Source organism: Gossypium hirsutum, chromosome A10 (genome assembly GCF_007990345.1).
Source record: "Gossypium hirsutum isolate 1008001.06 chromosome A10, Gossypium_hirsutum_v2.1, whole genome shotgun sequence".
Classification (NCBI taxonomy): Eukaryota; Viridiplantae; Streptophyta; class Magnoliopsida; order Malvales; family Malvaceae; genus Gossypium; species Gossypium hirsutum.
The window spans coordinates 47,375,184-47,396,732 of NC_053433.1; positions in this window are offsets into that span (position 1 = coordinate 47,375,184).

Below are 21,549 nucleotides of genomic sequence, written 5' to 3' on the forward strand. Positions count from 1 at the left end.
ACATGTCACTAGGATGGTTGAGCATCCGAACTCGTTGAGTTGAGTCCGAGTTCACTTATGGATGCGAATGTCCGAACTCGTTGAGTTGAGTCCGAGTTCGTGAAATGTAACTAGGCATCCGAACTCGTTGAGTTGAGGCCGAGTTCACTTATGGATGCAAACGCCTGAGCTCGTTGAGTTGAGTCCGAGTTCACTTAGGGGCGGGTTACATGATTTCTTGATTACATATGAGGCACTTATGTGCAAATTATCCGTGTATCCGAGTTGTATTCCGATGTGTTCAACGGGTGAAATTTCTAGTGAAATGGAAGAACACTTAAGATGCAAGTGACGTTTTGGTAAGTGTTGTGAAATGGACACTTTGGACAGGTATGTTCTTAACCCTTGGGTTGAAATTAGATACAACAACGATAAGGTGGTAAGATGATGAATGATGTTTAGAAATGTGATATATGTTTTGGTGATACCATGCTAAAGTTGTTTGGTATATTTGTATTGTTATGTTACTTGTTATTTACATATGAACTTACTAAGCATTTATGCTTACTCCCTCCTCTTTATTTACTGTAGTTTTGAACAAGCCAGCTCGGGAATCGGGACGGGTCGAAGGTTCGATCACACTATCCAAAGGACTTTCATCTGGGTAAATGGCTTGTAAAACTTAAGTATGGCATGTATAGCAATATACTTATTTTGTGTAAATAATTTTATGATAAGGCCATGTTTGGTTGAGAAAATGTTTGATATTGATAAGTCATGGTGATGGCTAATTTAGATCATGTTTGATATTATGGAAGTTTAATAGGTTATCTAGTTCATAAAAATTCATGGAAAGATGAAACTTGTCTTAAAACAGAATACTACTGCAGCAATGACATGAATTTGAAAAATCACTAAAAATAGTATAAATGGAACTAAATAATGAGTAAGTTATGAAATTGAAGCTTAATTAGTCTATTTTCATATGGATTGAACAAAATAGGCATATAAATTATATTTTATGAGATATTTAAACTTTTGTGGAACAGGGCCAGAGTGATTTCTGGATCCCCTGTTCTGACTTTAAAAATTCATAATAAATTTTAAAAAAATAATTAGAAGTTTTTATTTATATGTAAAGATTCATTATTGAGTCTAGTTTTAATAAAAACAAACTTCGTAGTCATTTAAATTCTGTATAGAGAGATATTTGATTTGTAATACACAGATGTCAGAGCAGTCAAACCCTGAAATAGGGGAGAATTTAACTAATAAACTGTACTAATTGGCCCAACCAAAAATTCTAGAAAAAAATTAGTAAATATATATATGAGTCTATATTTAGGGAAAATTTACGGATCTTGATTTGGAGTTTCGTAACTCGAGATATGATTTTTCTTGTAACTGTGACGCGGGTAGTTAGAATGCTGTGAATGTAGAAACAAATAATTTGAAGTTCTTAATTTGATAAATTATGTTCGGTAACCCCTCAAGCTCGACTCCGGCGATGGTTTCGGGCGTGGGGGCGTTACATCCACACTCTGATTTCCTTGTGAAATATTTTAGAGTTTTTGGAACGCGTCCCGCTGGTAATGACTAAGAACAAATCTTTTTCACATGAGTGCCTTCATTTTACCTCATGTTTCCATGGATTGTTCTCCATTTCATCCCCTATTCATTGTTAGTTGATCCCACCATATAATAGCATAATCTAAAAATTTGATGGTTGCGATTTTTTCCTTTTTTAGTTCTGAATAATTATGACACTCAAGTACCAACTCTATCTTTTTTTCCCATTCCAAATAAGCTTCAGGATCAGTTCTTCCTTGGAATGAAGGAATCTGCACCTTAATATTTTCAATATTGTTATCAACTTCTCTCGCCTCCTTGGCTCTTGATTTCTACGATCATTTCATCTCACACTTCGTCTTGACACTTGATCACTTTCCACTTCACTATTGCCATAGTAGTCATGTCGGTAATTTCTTACAGGTGCTTGTTGCCATTGAGAATTAGGAACATGAGGCGATCTATAACATCCTGATTTTCGAGTTTTTCATGATTTTTGAGATTTTGGTAAATTTTTTAAAATTTGGTATTTGGTTGTGAAATTCATAATTGGAGGGTGTAGATAGGGTTATGGAAGGCCCATGTGTTGGCTAAAACCCGGAAGAATTTTTGAATTTTGGACTTAAGAAATTAGGGGTTTTGGACAGGAGGTCTTATTAAAAATTGTGGGTAAAATGTAACACAAATGAGCCTCTGGTAAAGTGGCTAAGTGACGCCACTAGGGAGCTAAAAAGGTGGCGTATAAGTGGTTGGGGGAAGACCTGGGTTCGATTCCCTGTGATGGCAAATGTGATGCTAATTTTTATGCTTTGAGCATGTAGGAGTTGTAGCCGAATGGAACTCTGTGGGAGAGAGTTTGAATCAGTCAAATGCATGGATTAAGGAGGGATAAGGGGATAGATTTTAGGGATTTGAGAGGGGGATAGAGTTAGCCGATTTGAGGGGATTAGAGAGGGGATTTCGGCAGAGGAGTATTAGGTTAGAATTTTTGACATTAGGGACTAGGTTGTGCCGTTTTCTTCTTTTGGTTTAGTCTTTTTCTCTCTTTTTCTTTTCCAGCCGAATCTATCACCTTTCCCTTCATCTTTTCTCCCTTTTCTTTTTCAAAAACCAGCCCACTACTCCCCTCCATTCATCTATTGTTTCTTCCCCTTACCTCCACTTCTGCCGAAAAACCGCAAAAGCCGAAACCTGTGAAGCTAGGTGGTGTCGAAATCTTGTTAACCAGAAACTCTTTATTTTCCTTCACTTTTTGGTGGCCAATCCCTTTATTTTCTAAGCTTTACACGGATTCAAGAAGAGAGACTGTGGTAAGTGTTCGTAAGAGAGACTGTGGTAAGTGTTCGTATTCTAAAGCGATTTTAATAGTAACTGTTGACAAAAGTCAAAACCCCTATAGTTTAGGGAGGTGGCCGAATGTGGGTATAGGCCTTATTGGGTTTCTTCTTTTAATCTTTTTTGGTTTGTATAGTAGAGGAGCAGCAAGGCTAGGGTCAACTTGGATTAGCTTGGATATCAGAGTGGCTAAATCTAGTCATCAATTTCGGCAAAGGTATGGGTTCCAAGGCCATTATGGATGGTGGCCGAATGTGTAAAGTAATGATAATAGGTAGTCTTTGATTTGGTCTAATCATTAACGTGTTCTAATCTATAGGCGGTTGATTATAGGAGAAATCGCGTAGGAGATCTCGTTAAGGAATATCGCAAATCAGGTGTGTAACGAACCTCTTTCGTAGTTTAAATCGATAAATGCCGAAAAGCCGAAATGCCGAAATTCTGGCATTTCGAGGACTTGTGAGCAAGCGAACACGCATTGGTTAGTTAGATTCGCTAAGTTGATGATCAGGAACGTTGGAAAAGGTAAGAGCATGTTTTTGGCATCACGATAAGTTGGGCTCGAGGGGCTGAAATTGGGCCCAATGGGCTACCGGGCCCGTTTGGGTAGATTTGGTAGAAAATGGAATTTTGTCAGATCGTGCGTCAATACGGCTAAGTCCGTTATGGAAATGGGCTAAATGGGCCTAGATGACTAAATCGGCTACGTAGGGCCTATTAGGGGTTTTTGGCCCAATAACTCGGTTTCGCTAAGAATGAGCCAGAATCACTGTTTAAGCACATGAATTGCTAGTAATTGATAATGAACATGGAAAACCCTAATATTTGGTAAAATGATGATATTACCCTTATAATATGGAAATGGCTGTTTTGCCCCTAGGTAAAATGACCATTATACCCCTAGAGTTTAATTATGAATTTGATACATGGGATTCTGATATACATGATATGTATGATATGCACATGATGTATTCATAATGCATTGGGATGGGTTTATATGGATGGAGGAAGTGTAAAAAGGGCTTTTACCCCAGTTTACCGAAAAGGGCTTTTGCCCCAATTTATCAAAAAGGGCTTTTACCCCAGTTACTAAAAGAGGCTAGGCTTCCAGTTATATGATAAAGCAGCTATGCTGCCAGTGGAGAGTTTGGTTGGGTGGGTTGAGTTATTCCCCACATGGAGAGTTTGGTTGGTACGGGTGGAGAGTAGCGGTTGGTGGGTTGAGTAGTCTCCCCAAATGGGCTTGCATATGTGCATTGATGTTGCATGTATTATTGAAATGGGCCTATGGGCCATATTGTTACAGTAAAGGCTTCGGCCCAGTGTTATGAAATATGAAATATGAAAAGGCTTCGACCCAGTATATACTGAGATTGAATTTGGGCTTAGGCCCAGTAGGCTGAAATTGTTTTGGGCTCTGAAAGGGGCTTGTTGCACACTGAGTTCCCAAACTCACCCCCTTCCCTTAACCTTACAGGTGGGCCTTGATATGGGGACTTGGAGCCGGAGGGAATTCAGAGTGGCCACGGTGATCGCTTTTGGGCTTTTAAAATAAATGACTGGTTTCTTTAGGTTACTTTATTTATTATTTATTTTTGGATTGTAATAAGGCCATTTTAACTTTATTTTTTTTGGGTTTATTTTATTTATTTTTCTTTTTATAACTTTAAACTGGTTGATAATAATTCAAATGGGCTAGACTTAGGACGCGTTTTTAAATCGATACTTGTTTTCAAAATAACACGACATCACAATTAATCGATTTATCAAAGAAATTTCAACTCGTTGTAACCAAGTGTGGCAATGGTTGTGGGCATGTCTAGGATTGGATCCAATCGAAGAGCTTGGTACTTAAGCAGCCTTCATGGCTCACCTCCTCTGTTACGGATTCCTACCTGGTGCCCAGCTTCCATTCACTTTGTTAGGTCAACAAAAGTCGGTTTATAAAACACTAAAATGAAACATTGATTTTTAACTTCAATGTGGCACGTCAGATTCGGCCATAATGTCTGGGCCGAGTTTGGGGTGTTACACGATCGGTCTTGAGGTGGAGGTGAACAGACTCATTATGGAATTAAACATCCTCATTGTGGTTGTAAACTGGCTCGTTGTGGAGGTGAACGACCTCGTTGTGGTCTCCCCTCTAATTGATCAAGCCGCTCTTAGATGGGCTCCAATTGATTTTGCATCATGCATTCTATTTCCCTGAGCAATGCTTGATAAGCCAAGTTTGGAACTCCCCCTCCTTCATTAGGATTATTCCTTACAGGACTTCTTGACATGATTTCTATTAACCACAAAAACAATGTTAATAATGAAATATTCCTCACCAAATCAAACCTCACAATTTTCTCTCGAAAAAAGAAAAATAATTCACTCCACTCGTGTTTCACTCAATTTTGGCTTTTTCTAGCTCTTTTAGTCTCACCACTCGTGCCTTTTTCCTCTCAAATTCTTCTTAAATTTCTAGATCGAACTAGTTAGGACCTAATCAAAGAACACTTGCAATAGTCGGTTAACAAAAAACAATTGATATGTCGTAGGATAGGTTTAAAAAAAATAGAAAGGGAAAAGGTAACAAGGTTTTTTTATTCGAAGGATTTTAGTAGTGTGATGTAACAACCCATTTTTAGTCAAATCAGAACAGTGATTTTGAGACCACAAATCTGAGGTCAAAAAATTATTTTAATATTATTTTAAGTGTTTACAATATGATATTATGTTGGTGTGAAAATTTCGTTAAGAAATTTTATTGTTTGATTGGTCAATTTGGTAAAAGGACTAAATCACGTAAAGCGTAAAAGTTGAATTCTATTTGTTAAATGCACTAAATGACCATGAATATTAAATATGGAGGTCCTTAAGTAATAAATGGACCATTATTAAGGTAAGTGGACGTTAATGGACATGAAATGGATGATATAAATGTTTTATCATTAAGGTTAATTTGGTAATTTGTCTAATAAGTTTAATTAGTTAAAACAAAAATAATTTTATGTCCATCTTCATCATCTTCAACCGAATTGAGAAAGAAAAATAAAGCTTGGAGAGAATTTTAGGGTTCAGCCATTGCATCTTAAATTGTAAGTCTGTTTTAGCTTGATTTTTTATAATTTCTATGTTTTTGTGATCGTTGCAACTAGTTCTAGCTAGCCTAGGGACTATTTTTCAAACCTATTAAAGATTTTGAAATTTTTCATTGATGAAAATATGTGTTCTTTGATGTTTGATGATGAAATATGAAATCTTGTTGCTAGATTTACATATTTTGTAAAGTGATTGAGTAAAAATGCAAAATAGGGATTTATTTGTGAAAATGTGCGGTGAAACATGTGAAAAGTTGATAAATATGGGCTGCTAGGGACATTATAGCAATTCAGCTATCATGGGTATTAAAGAAATTTCATGAATTTGTGATTTTGTGTAATAAGGACTAAATTGTAAAAGTGGTAAAATTCTAGGGTAAAAGTGTAAATGTGTTTAAATATGTTTTTTGGATTAAATTGAATGGAGAGATTATTAAAGAAGTTAATTTTGAATATATTTAGTGTAAAACCCCAAACTCGGCCCAAACGTTATGGTTGAATCTGGCGCGTCACATTGAAGTGTTTTAGCGAAAACCTTGTTTTCATTGAAAACCCTTCTTTAAGATATGAAACCTTAGTTAACTTATGAAAACATTGTTTTCAGTTGTGAAAGCTTTGTTTGAAACATTTGATTTAAGAAAACTTATCATTTAAGAATTTAGTTGCGGAAACATAGTAAATGTTATAATGTAAGAAACCATGTTCAACCTCTCATAATTATATCGCATAAAAATAATAATCCAAATAATAACAAAAAGGGGAGGCCTAATTACAATCCAGTCTAAAATCACTTAATAAATCAGAAACTAAATGCTCTTCTTTTTTTTAGTAGAACAAACAAGTCCAACCTGTCTCGCTAGCTGGCCACCCAGAGTCCTTCCAGACATCGAACCTTCTATTGAGCATCATTGAGAAAAATAAAAGAAGGGGTGAGTTTTCGCAAATTTAGTGTGTACATCCCTCGAACAAAAATTAAGATACATCAACCACCATACATATACATGTAATGCAATACAGTGCAATCCCATCCCAATAATCCATCCACTAAACACTAACTCCGTCCCCCGATACACATCATGTTGGGATATAAATATCGACCCACCCAACCGATACATATCCAGGGTAGCCCGGTTGCGAAACTACCTTCATTTACATATTGGGCTTAAAAGCCATCGGTGGATCCACGATTGTCAGGCAACCATGCGATCCTCATATACTTCCTCCACTCCATAATTCCCAACCCATATGCAACCTAACCAGAATATCATTTGTATGCAGCAGATATGCATGTCACATCCATTAAAATTACATTCAACACATAGGGGTATTTTGGTCATAGTCGCCCTTAGGGTTATTTCGATAATTTTCCCTTTATTATGGTTTTCACTTACCTTGGCCCGTTTACAAATCCCTTGAGCAAGATAAATGAATACTATGCACCAGGTAGGATTCCAGAGAAGAGGAGGCGGGTCATTAAGACCGCTTAAGTACCAAGCTCTCCTTAGATCCAATCCTAGACATGCATATACCCGTTGCCACACCTTACCCCTATGACTTGTCCACGGTCTCAAAAATTTAATTAAGTTTTATGTAGTCATCAAATACTAAGCCCAAAACCCTTACATACATGCATATGACCCTCTAGGCCAAATCTCATTTAGATGGCCCATCATGCCCAATTCACGTTCATATGGCCCATCAGGCCCAATTCACATTCATATGGCCCATTAGGCCCAACCTCATTTATATGGCCCATTTGGCCCAAATCACATTATATTCATGCTCACATACAAATTTTCTATCACATAGCATCAGTTATCAAAATTTTCCTAATATGGGCCCAACAGCCCCTCGGGCCCATTTAGCCCATTTCGGCCCATTTGGCCTATTCACAACCTAAGTCCATGGAATTGCCCATGGGCCTCAGGCAACCTATCAGTCTCCCCCTTACGAGTGTTCACGCACTCATAAGACTATCGTAGTCAAACTTTTGACTTTTCGGCATTTCGGCTTTTCGACATTTCGGCTTTTGCCGATTTACTTGTGTGTGCAGTGTAAGTATACACCTGATAAGCAAGCGTACTGCGAGTCACCAACCAACAAATGATATCACCCTTCCATTAATAGTATGCTTAACACATAGTTTACCCCAAAAAACTGAAACCTCACCTTAACCTTACCTTGAACACCAATCCCTAATAGTCTTTCCTTGATCACGTACTCCTTAGATTTGCATTAATCTTACTCATTAAAACCAAATACTAGGGGACTAGCATCCAACATAATTCACCCCCTTATCTCACTTAACATCATTCGACCAACCTTAGTCAATAAGATAGAAATACTTAGCAAATCGCAAAACACCTAAGGAGCAATTCTGTAGAGAGCTAAAACCCGAGATCCGATACTAATTCCCTACCAAAGTTGATTAGAAAGAGTGAGGTAGGGAAGTAATCGGTATTAACAATACTAGGTGAAAAAAAGATAAGGTACTTACAACAAAAGAGTAATCGGCCCAAGGGAGATTCGACTTTTCGGCCTTCAAACTAATATGGTGAATAAGGTTTATTTGGCATAAATTAAAGAAGAAGAGTAGAAGAAGGAATCGGCTAACCTAAAAGTGGAACAAAGAAAATTGTGTAGAGGAAAAGAGGGAAAATCGACACAAAAAAGAAAGTAAAACAAAGGGTTTTCAGCTTTTAGGAAAAAGGGTTTCTAACAACAAGGTGAAGGGAATTCGGCATTAGCCTGGCCACCCCCCATTCCGCACCTATTTATAGCCCCTATAACAGAATTGCCTGACCCTAAATTTCCCATTGGGTCCATCACTTCCCCCTTCTCATCTCCTCGTTTTTCTCCCTGATAACTCCCCAATCTATTTCCTAAATTTTCTCTTCTGAACACTCCCCTTGGAGTCCATCTTCACGCCACTTCCAACCTTTTAGAAGGCCAAAATTAAACTCCTAAAAATACTAAGCTAGGATTCGAACCTTGGATCTCCTTGCTATCTACTAATGCCACCTCCCTACACCCTAAGTGGCATCACTTAGCCACTCCTCCACAAGGCTTTTTGATGCCATTTTCCCCTATCTTTATTTAAAAGCCCAACTACTCCCAACCCTGATTCCTTTAATAATTAAATTAAAATTCCTCCACCACAAAACTCGAACCCAGAACTTCTCCAACTTACCTCGACACTTCAAATTCCTTAAACCCTTAAAGCCAACATGTCATTTGTCATTTTCTTGCTCACTTAAAAATTTTATGAGACCCAAAGCCCATTTCATCTAGGCCCAAAATCGGGGCGTTACATTTAGATCAAGAAAAGTAAAATTCGAATCTAGATTGGGGGAAAACTAAAGTTATCGACTAATTGACTTATTCTGTCGTTTTCACATCTGAGGTAAGTTCGTATGTGATAAATTTTATTATAAGTGGATTTTAAATGCTTTGATATTGAACAAGTTGTGAATATGAGACTTCGGATAAGTTCGACAATGACTTAATGGTAATTCGACATTTAAAATCCTGGTTGAACCTTAGGAATAGTTTAGGATACTAGTGACATGTCATTAGGGGATACATTGAGTTTGGTTCAGGCCATGATATTAGCACTTAAGGTGCGAGTTATACCAATTTGGCTTCGGGCCATGAATATTGGTTGATTTGGCTTCGGGCCATGATATCATTACTTCAAATTTAAGTTACCTTGATTTGGCTTCGGGCCATGGTATAGGTACTTAGTGTGCAAGACTCCTGAGTATCCGACTTCTATTTCGAATGGTTCAAGGGGTAAATGAATGATGTGGTTAAGAATGAGATTGGTAGAGATGGTACAGGTATGTGCATAAACCATATTAGCTTTGAATCGAAGAAATGGTGAAGAAAGTATATAGTTTTGTGAATGAGTAATTGAAAGGTTTATTAGTTGATGTGAATTCATGTAGCTATAATCAGTTGTTGAATTATGTGGTTAAGATTATCGAGTTTATTTCATACGAGCTTACTAAGCTTTATAGCTTACATCATTTATTTATTTTTTATATTTTATAGTAAATTCAAAGCTAGCTCAAATTTGGGGACAGTCTGAGATTTCGTCACACTATCCTATAAACGATTTGGTACCTTTAAGCTTTTGTTATGAGTATATGGCATGTATATGGACTTTGGTCATGTTAGTTATGTTTTTGGAATGATTTTGGCCATTTGAAATGGCTTGTAAATGTATATGTCTTGGTTTGTATATAATAGCCATGAGAGTTGGCTTATTTTGAGTTAATTTGCTTTTGTATATGTGTATGTGCATATAGTTTATGATATGTAAATTGGGGTGGTTGGTTTTGATGATCTAAGTTTATGAGATTTTGGGTATAAATGGATTGGTCTATTTTACAACTTATGTGTATTGAGAAATGTGGTATAGAATATGCATGAATTAGGTTTGAATTGGCTAGTTTAAATGCCTATTTATGCTATGTGATGGTGTAATTTGATGTGTTGTAGGTACATTTAAATATGGGTGGTAAATTGGCTTAGTAAATAGCCTAGTTTTGTCCACACGGGCAGAGACACGGGCGTGTGTCTTAGCCATTTGTGACACACGATTATATTACATGGTCGTGTGTCCCTTGGTATTGAAATTGAAATCAAGTCAGTATGCTCCACACAGCCTCACACACGGTTGTGTGACTTGGCCGTGTGGCATAAGTTAGTATACCCTACAGGTTTGGAATGGCCCGACACACGAGCCTATTTGACCATTTTTATGATACACGGGCTAGTCACACAGGCGTGTGTGTTGGCCATTTGACCCAAGTCAGAGAGTTACACTGGGTCAGACACAGGCTGGGACACGGTCATGTGCTCCCATTTTGAATATCCACACGGCCTGTGACACGAGCATGTCTGTTGGCCATGTGAGACACATGGCTGGGCGACATGGGCATGTGTCCCTTATTTTGAAAAATTTTTGCAAGGTTTCGTGTAAGTTTCCAAAGTTGTTGATTTAGTCTCGAACCACTCCCAATGTATGTTTTGGGCCTCGTAGGCTCGTATTAGGGACAAAATGATTGGCTGTGAATGAAATATTTGTGATTTGGTTAATTGTATATGAAATGTATGTTTAAATATATTATAAGTTCGATAATGCTTCGTAACCCTATTCCAGTGTTGAATATGGGTGAGGGATGTTACATTTATTGGTATTAGAGCTACGGTTTAGTCAATTAGTGAGAGTTTAGCTATAAATGCCATATATAAACTGTGATAGTATGATGACTCTTGACATTTTAAAATGTTCTTTCATATAGTCAATGGATCCCAGTCGAGTTGCAGCTGATGAGGTTGAAAGTAATGCATTAGCTCCTGCTCAAATGACAATGCCTTCTGAATCTAGACCCATATCGATTAGCCAAGGAGTCGAGTCTAAAGAAGCCTTCTGTATCACCCCTAACCCGTATCCGTTGCCGATTACTAGACAATATAACATTTATCAAACATTCAATATCACATATCATTCGTTCACATACACAAAGTCTCTTAAATTGGTCTATGAGACCTTAAAACCTGCTTAAGAGTGGTTCGGGACTAAATCAAACACATATAAAAATTTCCAAACACATAAAAAAAATTTCATGAAATCATAGGTCACACGCCTGTGTGAACAGACCGTGTGCCTTACATGACCATCAGACACTCTCATGGCTCAGGCTGTGTGAAAATAGGGCATACATACTGACTTGTACCATACGGTCGAAGACACGCCCATGTGCCATAGCCGTGGGAAAACTAGGGAGGTTACTGACTTGGGTCACACGCCCATTTGTCTAGCCCATGTATCATTTGAAATGGCCACACATGCCCATGTGCTAGGCCATGTACCATTCAGGGGGTATACTGACTTATGCCACACGGTCAGTCACACGCTCATGTGTGAGTCCGTGTTACACACACGGCCAGTAGACACGCCCGTGTGTCTAGGCTGTGTCAAACCTATAGGGTATACTGACTTAATTCGTAGGGCTACCCCAGGGGACACACAACTGTGTACCATGATCATGTGTCGCACACGGCTGAGACACACGCCTATGTCTCTTCCCGTGTGGACAAAAATAGGCCATTTAAAGCCAAATTGCCACCCTTTCCACAAGCATACAAATCAACCAAAATAGCACCATTTTAATACATTTTTAGGCAACCAAAAACATGCCCAAATCAATCACATATCAAGCTATATATAATCAACCAATTCAACTACTAATTTCCCTATACAAATATTCCAAATCCATCAAAATTTACCATTCCTCAAACATTGCTAATTAACCAAATCAACATCCATTTAACTATATCCACAACTATGGAAAACACACCAAAACAAGCCAACATATAAGGCATTATATGCATCACATATATCACTTATCAAGCACATAACTTAGGCCAACTTATATGGCTAAAAACATACCAACATTTACATCATTAACAAGCCAAATCACATGGCTAACATCATAGCTCAAAACATACCAAAATGACACTAGCCTATACATGTCATATACAAAACTTAAATCAAAAGTACTAACAAAATGATCGATAGTGTGACGATGCTCCTGACGATCCCCAAGTCCAAGCTAGCTTTGACTATCTATAAAAAATAGAAAAATAACACACAGTAAGCTTCATAGCTTAGTAAGTTCGTAGTTAAGCAATTCAATTCATCAAATAATATAGTTCAACGATTTGCATATTACCAAATCAACATTACATTAACACAAACCTTATTCATGTCTCAAACATGATTAAATACCATTTCATTAAACTTTCTTAATGTAGTACTTGAATAGGTTCCGTACATACCCATATCACCTTGTACTAATCTCTTTATCAACCACGACATTCATTTATCCATTGAACCATTAGGGATAGAAATCGAATACTCACAAATCTCAATCGATAAGTACCTATGTCATGGCCCGTAGCCAAATTTAGGTAACTTACCCCGGAATACCTATACCATGTCCCGTAGCCAAATCAAGGTATTATTCACACCCGAAGTGCCGATATCTTGGCTCGAAGCCAATGTATTAACTTAGTGACATTAAATTATCATCAACACTGTACTTAAGGTTTAACCAGGAAGTTTCACTTGTCGATTTCATCATTGAACACTTCCGTATAGTCGTATTCACAATTCAAACATTATCTGCAATCTAATAAACACATTTTTTTTGCAATATCAAAGCCTATAACATTCATTTATAATGAAATTAACACCTACGAACTTACCTCGTACTCGAAATTGACGAATCGGATAGATTACTCGATAACCTTCGATTTTCCCAAATCTAAATTTGATTTCTTTCATTCTTGATCTATATAAATTCAAAATTAACTCTTTTATTCCTCATTTCTTTCTATTTCATCCAAAACACACAATTTGGGACATTTTACACATTAACCCCTATAACTTCACATTTTCTCAATTTAGTCCTTATTTCATAAAAACATAATTTACAACAATTTCAATTCAACTCAAGCTAGCCAAATATCTTTAAGCTCCATAAAAACCCATATTTATCAATATTTCACACATTTAATCCTTCAATTTACACTTTTCACAATTTAATCCCTATTTGAAATTTTTGTCAAAACTCACTTAACAAAATTTTAATATCTATCATCAAGCTTTCAAAATTCATCAACATTTATTCAAAAGCTCAAGACTTCATCAATGGAAACTTTCAAAATCATCAACACTTTCAAAAATTAAGCCATAGGATAGCTAGAACATGAAGCAACGATCACAAAAACGTAAAAATCATAAAAAAAAAGAGGATCAAAATTGTACCTTAATCAAGCTTAACAATGGTCGAACCCTAAAAACATGAAGATAGCTTTTTTCTTCTTCAATATTTGGTGTAAAAAGATGATAAATGGCCACCAATATGTTTTGTTTTAACTAATATTAACTTATTAATCAATTTACCATTTTAACCTTTAACAAAAACATTATAATTCACATGATTCAAGGCCATTTATGTCCATTATGATCTAATTACAACATAAGGACCTTTCATTTAAATAGCCACAGCAAATAGACACCTTTATCATATAGAATGCAACTTTGGCATTTTACACGATTTAGTCCTTTCGTCAAATTAAGCACTCAAACACTAAAATAATTTCACGAAACTTTTACACATATATAATCACATACTGTAAACATCAAAAATACTACTAAAATAATTTTTTGACCTCAGATTTGTGGTCCTGAAACCACTGTTCTGATTTAGCTAAAACTGGGCTATTACACTTTTTCCAAATGATGAACGAATGGTTCACGCAGTATGTTTGGGAAAATTCGGTGGCTCAACAACCTCTACCCCTACCTAATTCTCAATCAATCCTTGTAGCCTCTCAAGTTATGGAATTCCAACGACTAAATAAGCCTCCGATTGATAAAATTCGTAAGTATGGGGCCAAGGAGTTCAGAGCTACCGTTGATGACAATCTTGAGAGAGAAAATTTTGGCTTGAAAACACTATTCGAGTATGTGATGAACTATCATGTACTCCAGTTGAGAGTTTAAAGTGTGCCATATCATTATTGAGAGATACCGTTTATCAATCGTGGAATACATTAGTATCTATGGTACCTTGAGAACCGGTCGCCTGGGAATTATTTTAGATTGAATTCAGAAAGAAATATATAAGCCAACTGTTTCTGGATCAAAAGCACAAAGAGTTTTTAGAATTGAAGCAAGGTCGTATGACCGTAATTGAGTATGAGAGAGAATTTGTCCAGTTGAGCAAATATACTCGAGAGTATGTTTCTACCAAAGAGATCATGTGCAAGCTGTTTGTTAATAATTTATATGAAGACATTAAACTTCTGATCAGGATTTTAGATTTGAATTAATTTATTGTATTAGTTGATCGGGCTTGAAAAGCCGAAGACTTTAGCCGAGAAAAGAGGAAAGCTGATTCAGAGGCTAGAGATTTGAGAAAAGGATCGATAAATAAACCTTATCATTCTTCATCAAAGAAATCCCAAGATTTGTATGGTCAATCAAATGCATCCGTGAGATACCAGAATAGAGATCGTAGAAATCAACATGTGAGTCCTAAAGCTCAAGCAACTTCTGTCTCAAGCATTGGCAGTGTGAGAAATAATAAACCTGAGTGTCAACAGTGTGGGAGATGACATTTTTGAGTGTGCTGGAATAAGAGTAATAAAGCTTGTGTCAAATGTGGCTCGCCAGATCATTTTATTCAAGATTGCCTAAAGTTATGTGAGAAAGGTAAATTTTAGAACGCTGACTGACCAATAAGACTGCGAGAGGGAGACCACCACGAAATACGGGGAATGTATCTAGTGGAAAAGGTGTGACTAGGGATTCAGCTGTGAGATCCGAGGCTAGAGTACCAACAAGAGCTTACGCTATTCACGCTTGTGAAGAAGCATCATCACCTGATGTTATCACCGATACATTTTCTTTTTATGACACTAATGTGATTGTATTGATTGATCCTCGATTGACTTATTCGTATATTTGTATGAATTTAGTGTCTAGTAAAAATTTGCCTGTTGAGTCTACAAAACTTACAATTAAAGTATCGAACCCCTGAGGCAAGTATGTTTTAGTTGATAGAGTTTGCAAGGATTGGCCTTTGGTGACTCAGGGTTACTATTTTCCAGCTGACTTGATGCTACTACCTTTTGCTGAGTTTGACGTGATTTTAGGTGTAACACCCCGTACCCGAGTCCGTCGCCGGAGTCGGACACGAGGGGTTTGCAGACTTAAATCACTTCTTTGCACAATCCATTTAAAATTTTCCAGGCAAGCTGGCTAACTGCGTCACTGTCACCTTAAAAATCATATCTTTAATTTCACAACTCGAAAATCAGCTTCGTGATTTTTCCCTGAAACTACACTCATATATGCATCTACAAGTTTTTTTCTAAAATTTTTTGTTGGGCCAATTTGTACAGTTTATTAGTCAAAGTCTCCCATGTTACAGGGATCGACTACACTGACATTTGCGCATTACGACTTGGATATCTCCCTGTACAGGGATTCAATACTGATGTCGTTTGTTTCTATAGAAACTAGACTCAAAGAAGAATCTATACATATATGGCATGACTCCTAATTATCTCTGGTTAATTTATAATGAATTTCCAAAGTCGGAACAGTGAATCCAGAAACCGTTCTGGCGCTGTCTCACGAGAACCTGAATATCTCTTAACATACTGTCCATATGATCGTTTCGTTACTTTCCTATGAATAAAGATTCATCAAGGTTCGTTTACATAATTTATTCACTATTTAATTCCATTCCTACTATTTTTAGTGATTTTCCAAATCTACATCACTGCTGCTGTCAGCATCTGCCTTTAAGGTAGACTTTACCTATTTCATAGTTTCCATGATTCAACTAGCCCTTTTAGCATAAATAGCACAAATTATGATAGTGATTAACCATTCCCATGGCCAATCCTTGTTAAGCATATCCATACCAAATGAGTATAACATTATGCTCAAACATATATAAGCCATTTTCGCATGGCTATCCAAAATTATACAAATCCAAAGGGTCCATGACCCACAACAAAAAGGGTAGTCCTATACATGCCATTTCGAAGTTCAACCAAAATTGTACCAAAAGGGGGCTTTGATAGTGTGGGCGACTTCGACTTCAAAATCCCGAGTCCGATAGCTGAAGAACCAAAATCTATAAAACAGAGAATCAAAGAAACGGAGTAAGCATTAAATGCTTAGTAAGTTTTGAGCAAAGAATTTAGACACAACCAAAGTATAGCATTCATGTAGCTAAACAGATAATTCCATATGCACAAATTTTCAATATCGTACTTACGTCACATTACCAACTCTTATATTCATACACAAAGATCAACTTAGCCAAAGGCCGGTAGCTCATTTATCAACTGAGCGAATACTTATTTGTAAGGGCTCAACTAATTCAAAGCACATACGAAACATACCTCAATGTTGGGATGTTACAAGCGTATTAACTGAAATTTTTACAGCAAGATCATTCATTCCCAAATCACGTACCTTCGGAATTTAACCGGATATAGCTACTCATTCAAATGCCTTCGGGACATAGCCCGGTTATAGTAACTCACACAAATGCCTTCGGGACTTAACCCGGATTTAGTAACTCGCACAAATGCCTTCGGGCTTAGCCCGGAATTAGTATCTCGCACAAATGCCTTCGGATCTTAGTCCGGATATGGTCACTTAGCACAAAGCCTTCGGGACTTAGCCCGGACATCATTCGAATAACCATGCACATTTAACAATAAATCATGACACATTCGTATTTCATTTTCATTAGCAAAACTCAAACACAAGACACTTATCACTCTTGCAATTTCGGCTCAATAGCCACACACAAAGAGCATGATTTTGATTTGCTTAAAACATGATCTAATCAAATCATAATTTAAGTTCTATTACTCAAGAACTTACCTCGGATGTTGTCGAACGGTTTCGACGGCTATTCGACCACTTTTTCCTTCCCTTTATCGGATTTAGTTCCCCTTTGCTCTTGAGCTTAATTCAAACAAATTTAACTCATTAAAGTCTCATTTTGCTAGCTTATGGCTGAATATGACAAGGAGTTAGATAGGTCATATGGCCACCTTTTAGCTCAAATACACAATGGTCATACGCATTTTTAATCACATCAAGCAATTTAATACAATTCATTCGAACATCAAAAGAGAAGCTCAAGGTACTTAGCCCATATATACATTAGACACTAGAGTCACATATGTATGAAATCACGAATCGAATTCAACATAGTAGCTAATATTTCCCCTTAGCCGAATTTTCTAAGTCAAGCTAAAGCCATCAATAGGCTACCTATGGCCGAACATACACATAACTTATGTACTTATTCATGTGGCCGAACATACATGTCTATGTTGGGGCCGATTGCAACACTTAATACATTCTACAAGTATGGTCACTTGTATTGACTAAACACCATTTTGTTTCAAGTTCAAAACTTGGCCCATACACATATATACACTAGTAAAGCATCCTCTCCCTTTCCATCAATTCAACACATGCATTACTCATTAATATACAAAAATTATATTCGGCCTTAGCACACAACTTGCTAGCCGATTCTTCTTCATCTAGCAACTAATGCACATATGTGCTCATTTGTTAGACTCTACTTCATCTAACAACCACCATATTTTCCCTTCTACTTCCTAGCATGGTCGAATGCATCACAACACCATACCATTTCAATTTTTGGTCATGGTTAAACAAAGAACTTAATGTCTCACTCAAAAATGCTAAAAAGAAGATTCAATAATCATCAATCCACCATCACATGCACCATTACAAAGCTTCACTTTTAGCATGCAAATGATATCAACACCAATCCACCTTGGCCGAATATCATCTCCATGACATAGTAAAGATTTGAACCATGGGCTATTTAGAACTCAAGCTAACTACTAAAACATGCATGCATCTCATGGAACATCATCAAACATACCTTAGTCTATCAAACCACCATAGCCGATTTCCTCAAAGCTCTTTTTCCTTCTTTTTCTTTCTCCTATTCGGCCAAGAACAACATGAGAGCTTTTCTCTTCTTCTTTTTTTTGGTCATGCATGAGAATGATGAACACATTTTTTTCTCTTTGTTTTCTTCCTTCAATTTCTTATTAGTTTATTGTCCATGCTTCTTATTTTATTCTTCCATTAACACAACATGTTTCATGACATGTTTTGCCCATGCTTCTTATTTTATTTTTCCATTAACACAACATGTTTCATGACATGTTTTGCCCATCACCCTTTGTCCATCCTAATGTCATGGCCGGCCACTACTAGATGGGGGGAAAATTGACATGCAAGTCCCCCCTTTTTCAACATGCACTAATAGGTCCTTATGTTTTGATCTATCACATTTAAAAAATGTCACGCATAAGTCCTATTGACTAAATTCACATGCATCTTACTAAATAGAAGCTTAAAATTTTCACACATTTATTTTAGACAATAAATATCATATTCAAACAATTTGGTGACTCGGTTTAGCGGTCCCAAAACCACTTCCCGACTAGGGTCAATTTTGGGCTGTCACAACTCTCCCCACTTAAGAAATTTTCGTCCCCGAAAATCTTACCGGTAAATAGGTTTGGGTATCGTTCTTTCATCAAGCTCTCGGTTTCCCAAGTAGCTTCCTCGATCCCGTGTTTGAGCCATAACACCTTAACTAACGGAACCCTTTTGTTTCGCAACTCCTTCACTTCACGAGCTAGGATACGCATCGGTTCTTCTTCATAACTCATATCGGCTTGAATTTCAACCTCTGATGGGCTAATTATGTGCGATGGATCAGATCTATAGCGTCGAAACATCGAAACATGAAAGACGTCGTGAATCTTTTCAAGTTCAGGGGGCAAAATCAATCGATATGTAACTGGACCGACTCGTTCGGATATTTCGTATGGCTCGATGAACCTCGGACTCAATTTGCCCTTACGCCCAAATCTGAGTATCTTTTTCCAAGGTGAAACTTTAAGAAACACCTTATCTCCCACCTGATACTCAATGTCTTTTCGTTTCAGATCCGCGTACGACTTCTGGCAATCTGAGGCTATCTTTAGACTTTCACGGATTACTTTTACTTTCTGTTCAGCATCTTTAATCAAATCAACTCCGAAAATTTTGCTTTCACCGAGCTCGATCCAAAACAATGGTGTGCGGCATTTACGCCCGTACAAAGCCTCGTAAGGTGCCACCTTAATACTTGATTGAAAACTATTGTTGTAAGCGAATTCAATCAAAGGTAAATACCGTTCCCATGAACCACTAAACTCAAGGATGCAGCATCTCAGCATATCCTCGAGTATCTGAATTATCCGCTCGGATTGACCATTTGTTTGGGGATGAAAAGCGGTGCTAAAATGCAACTTGGTACCCAAAGCTTCTTGCAATTTCTTCCAAAATCGCGAGGTGAATCTTGGATCTCTATCTGACACGATAGAAATAGGTACCCCATGTAATCTCACAATCTGAGAAACATACAATTCGGCTAGTTTATCCAATGAAAAATCCGTACGCACGGGGATAAAGTGAGCCGACTTAGTCAGTCTATCAACAACAACCCAAATCGTATCCTTCTTACTTGCTGACAATGGCAGTCCGGACACAAAGTCCATTGTGACTCGATCCCATTTCCACTCGGGTATCATGATCGGCTGAAGTAATCCTGAAGACACTTGATGTTCTGCTTTCACTTGTTGACATATTAAACATTTCGAAACAAAGTCAGAGATGTCCCGTTTCATACCATGCCACCAAAACTGACGTTTCAAATCGTTGTACATTTTCGTACTCCCCGAGTGAATTGACATTCGGCTACAATGGGTTTCGTTCAGAATCATTGAAATGAGTTCCGAATTCCTTGGAACACACAAACGACTTCTGAACCTCAAATAATCATCATCATCAATATGAAACTCCGATTCCTTGTTCGGAACACACTCAGCCCGTTTTGCAACCAATTCATCATCGACTTTCTGAGCTTCACGAATTTGATGAATCAATAATGGTTTGGCTTTTAATTCAACTACTAACACATTGTTGGGTAGAACAGACAAGTGTACATTCATTGCTCGCAAAGCAAACAGTGATTTCCGGCTTAAGGCGTCCGCAACCACATTAGCCTTTCTCGGGTGATAATTAATGACAAGCTCATAATCTTTCAACAACTCAAGCCAACGCCTTTGTCGCAGATTCAAGTCTCGCTGGGTCATCAAATATTTGAGACTTTTGTGATCCGAAAATACATGGCACTTCTCACCAAACAAATAATGTCGCCATATTTTCAAAGCAAATACGATGGCAGCTAGTTCGAGATCATGGGTCGGATAATTTCTTTCGTGTGGCTTCAATTGTCTCGACGCATAGGCCACAACTCGACCTTCTTGCATCAATACGCAACCCAACCCAAGTAGGGATGCGTCGCTATAAATGACAAACTCTTTGCCTGATTCGGGTTGCACTAAAATTGGAGCTTCAGTCAAATAAGTTTTCAGTTGATCGAAACTTTTCTGACATTTCTCCGTCCATTCGAACTTAACATCCTTTTGAAGTAGCTTCGTCATTGGTGTGGCTATCATCGAGAAACCTTTTACAAATCGTTGGTAATAACCGGCGAGCCCCAGGAAGCTCCGAACTTCGGTAATATTTCTTGGAGGCTTCCAGTTAAGTATGGCTGAAATTTTGCTCTGGTCAACTCGAATACCCGATGCGGATACCACATGACCCAAGAAGCTAACCTCTCTTAACCAGAACTCACACTTACTGAACTTAGCATATAACTGCTTATCTCGCAAAATTTGCAACACTAATCTCAGGTGCTCAGCATGTTCGGTCTCATCTCCTGAATAGACCAAGATGTCATCAATAAACACAACTACGAACCGGTCCAAATACTGTCTGAAGATCCGATTCATCAAATCCATAAATATCGCAGGGGCATTAGTGAGCCCGAATGGCATCACTAAGAACTCGTAGTGACCGTACCTC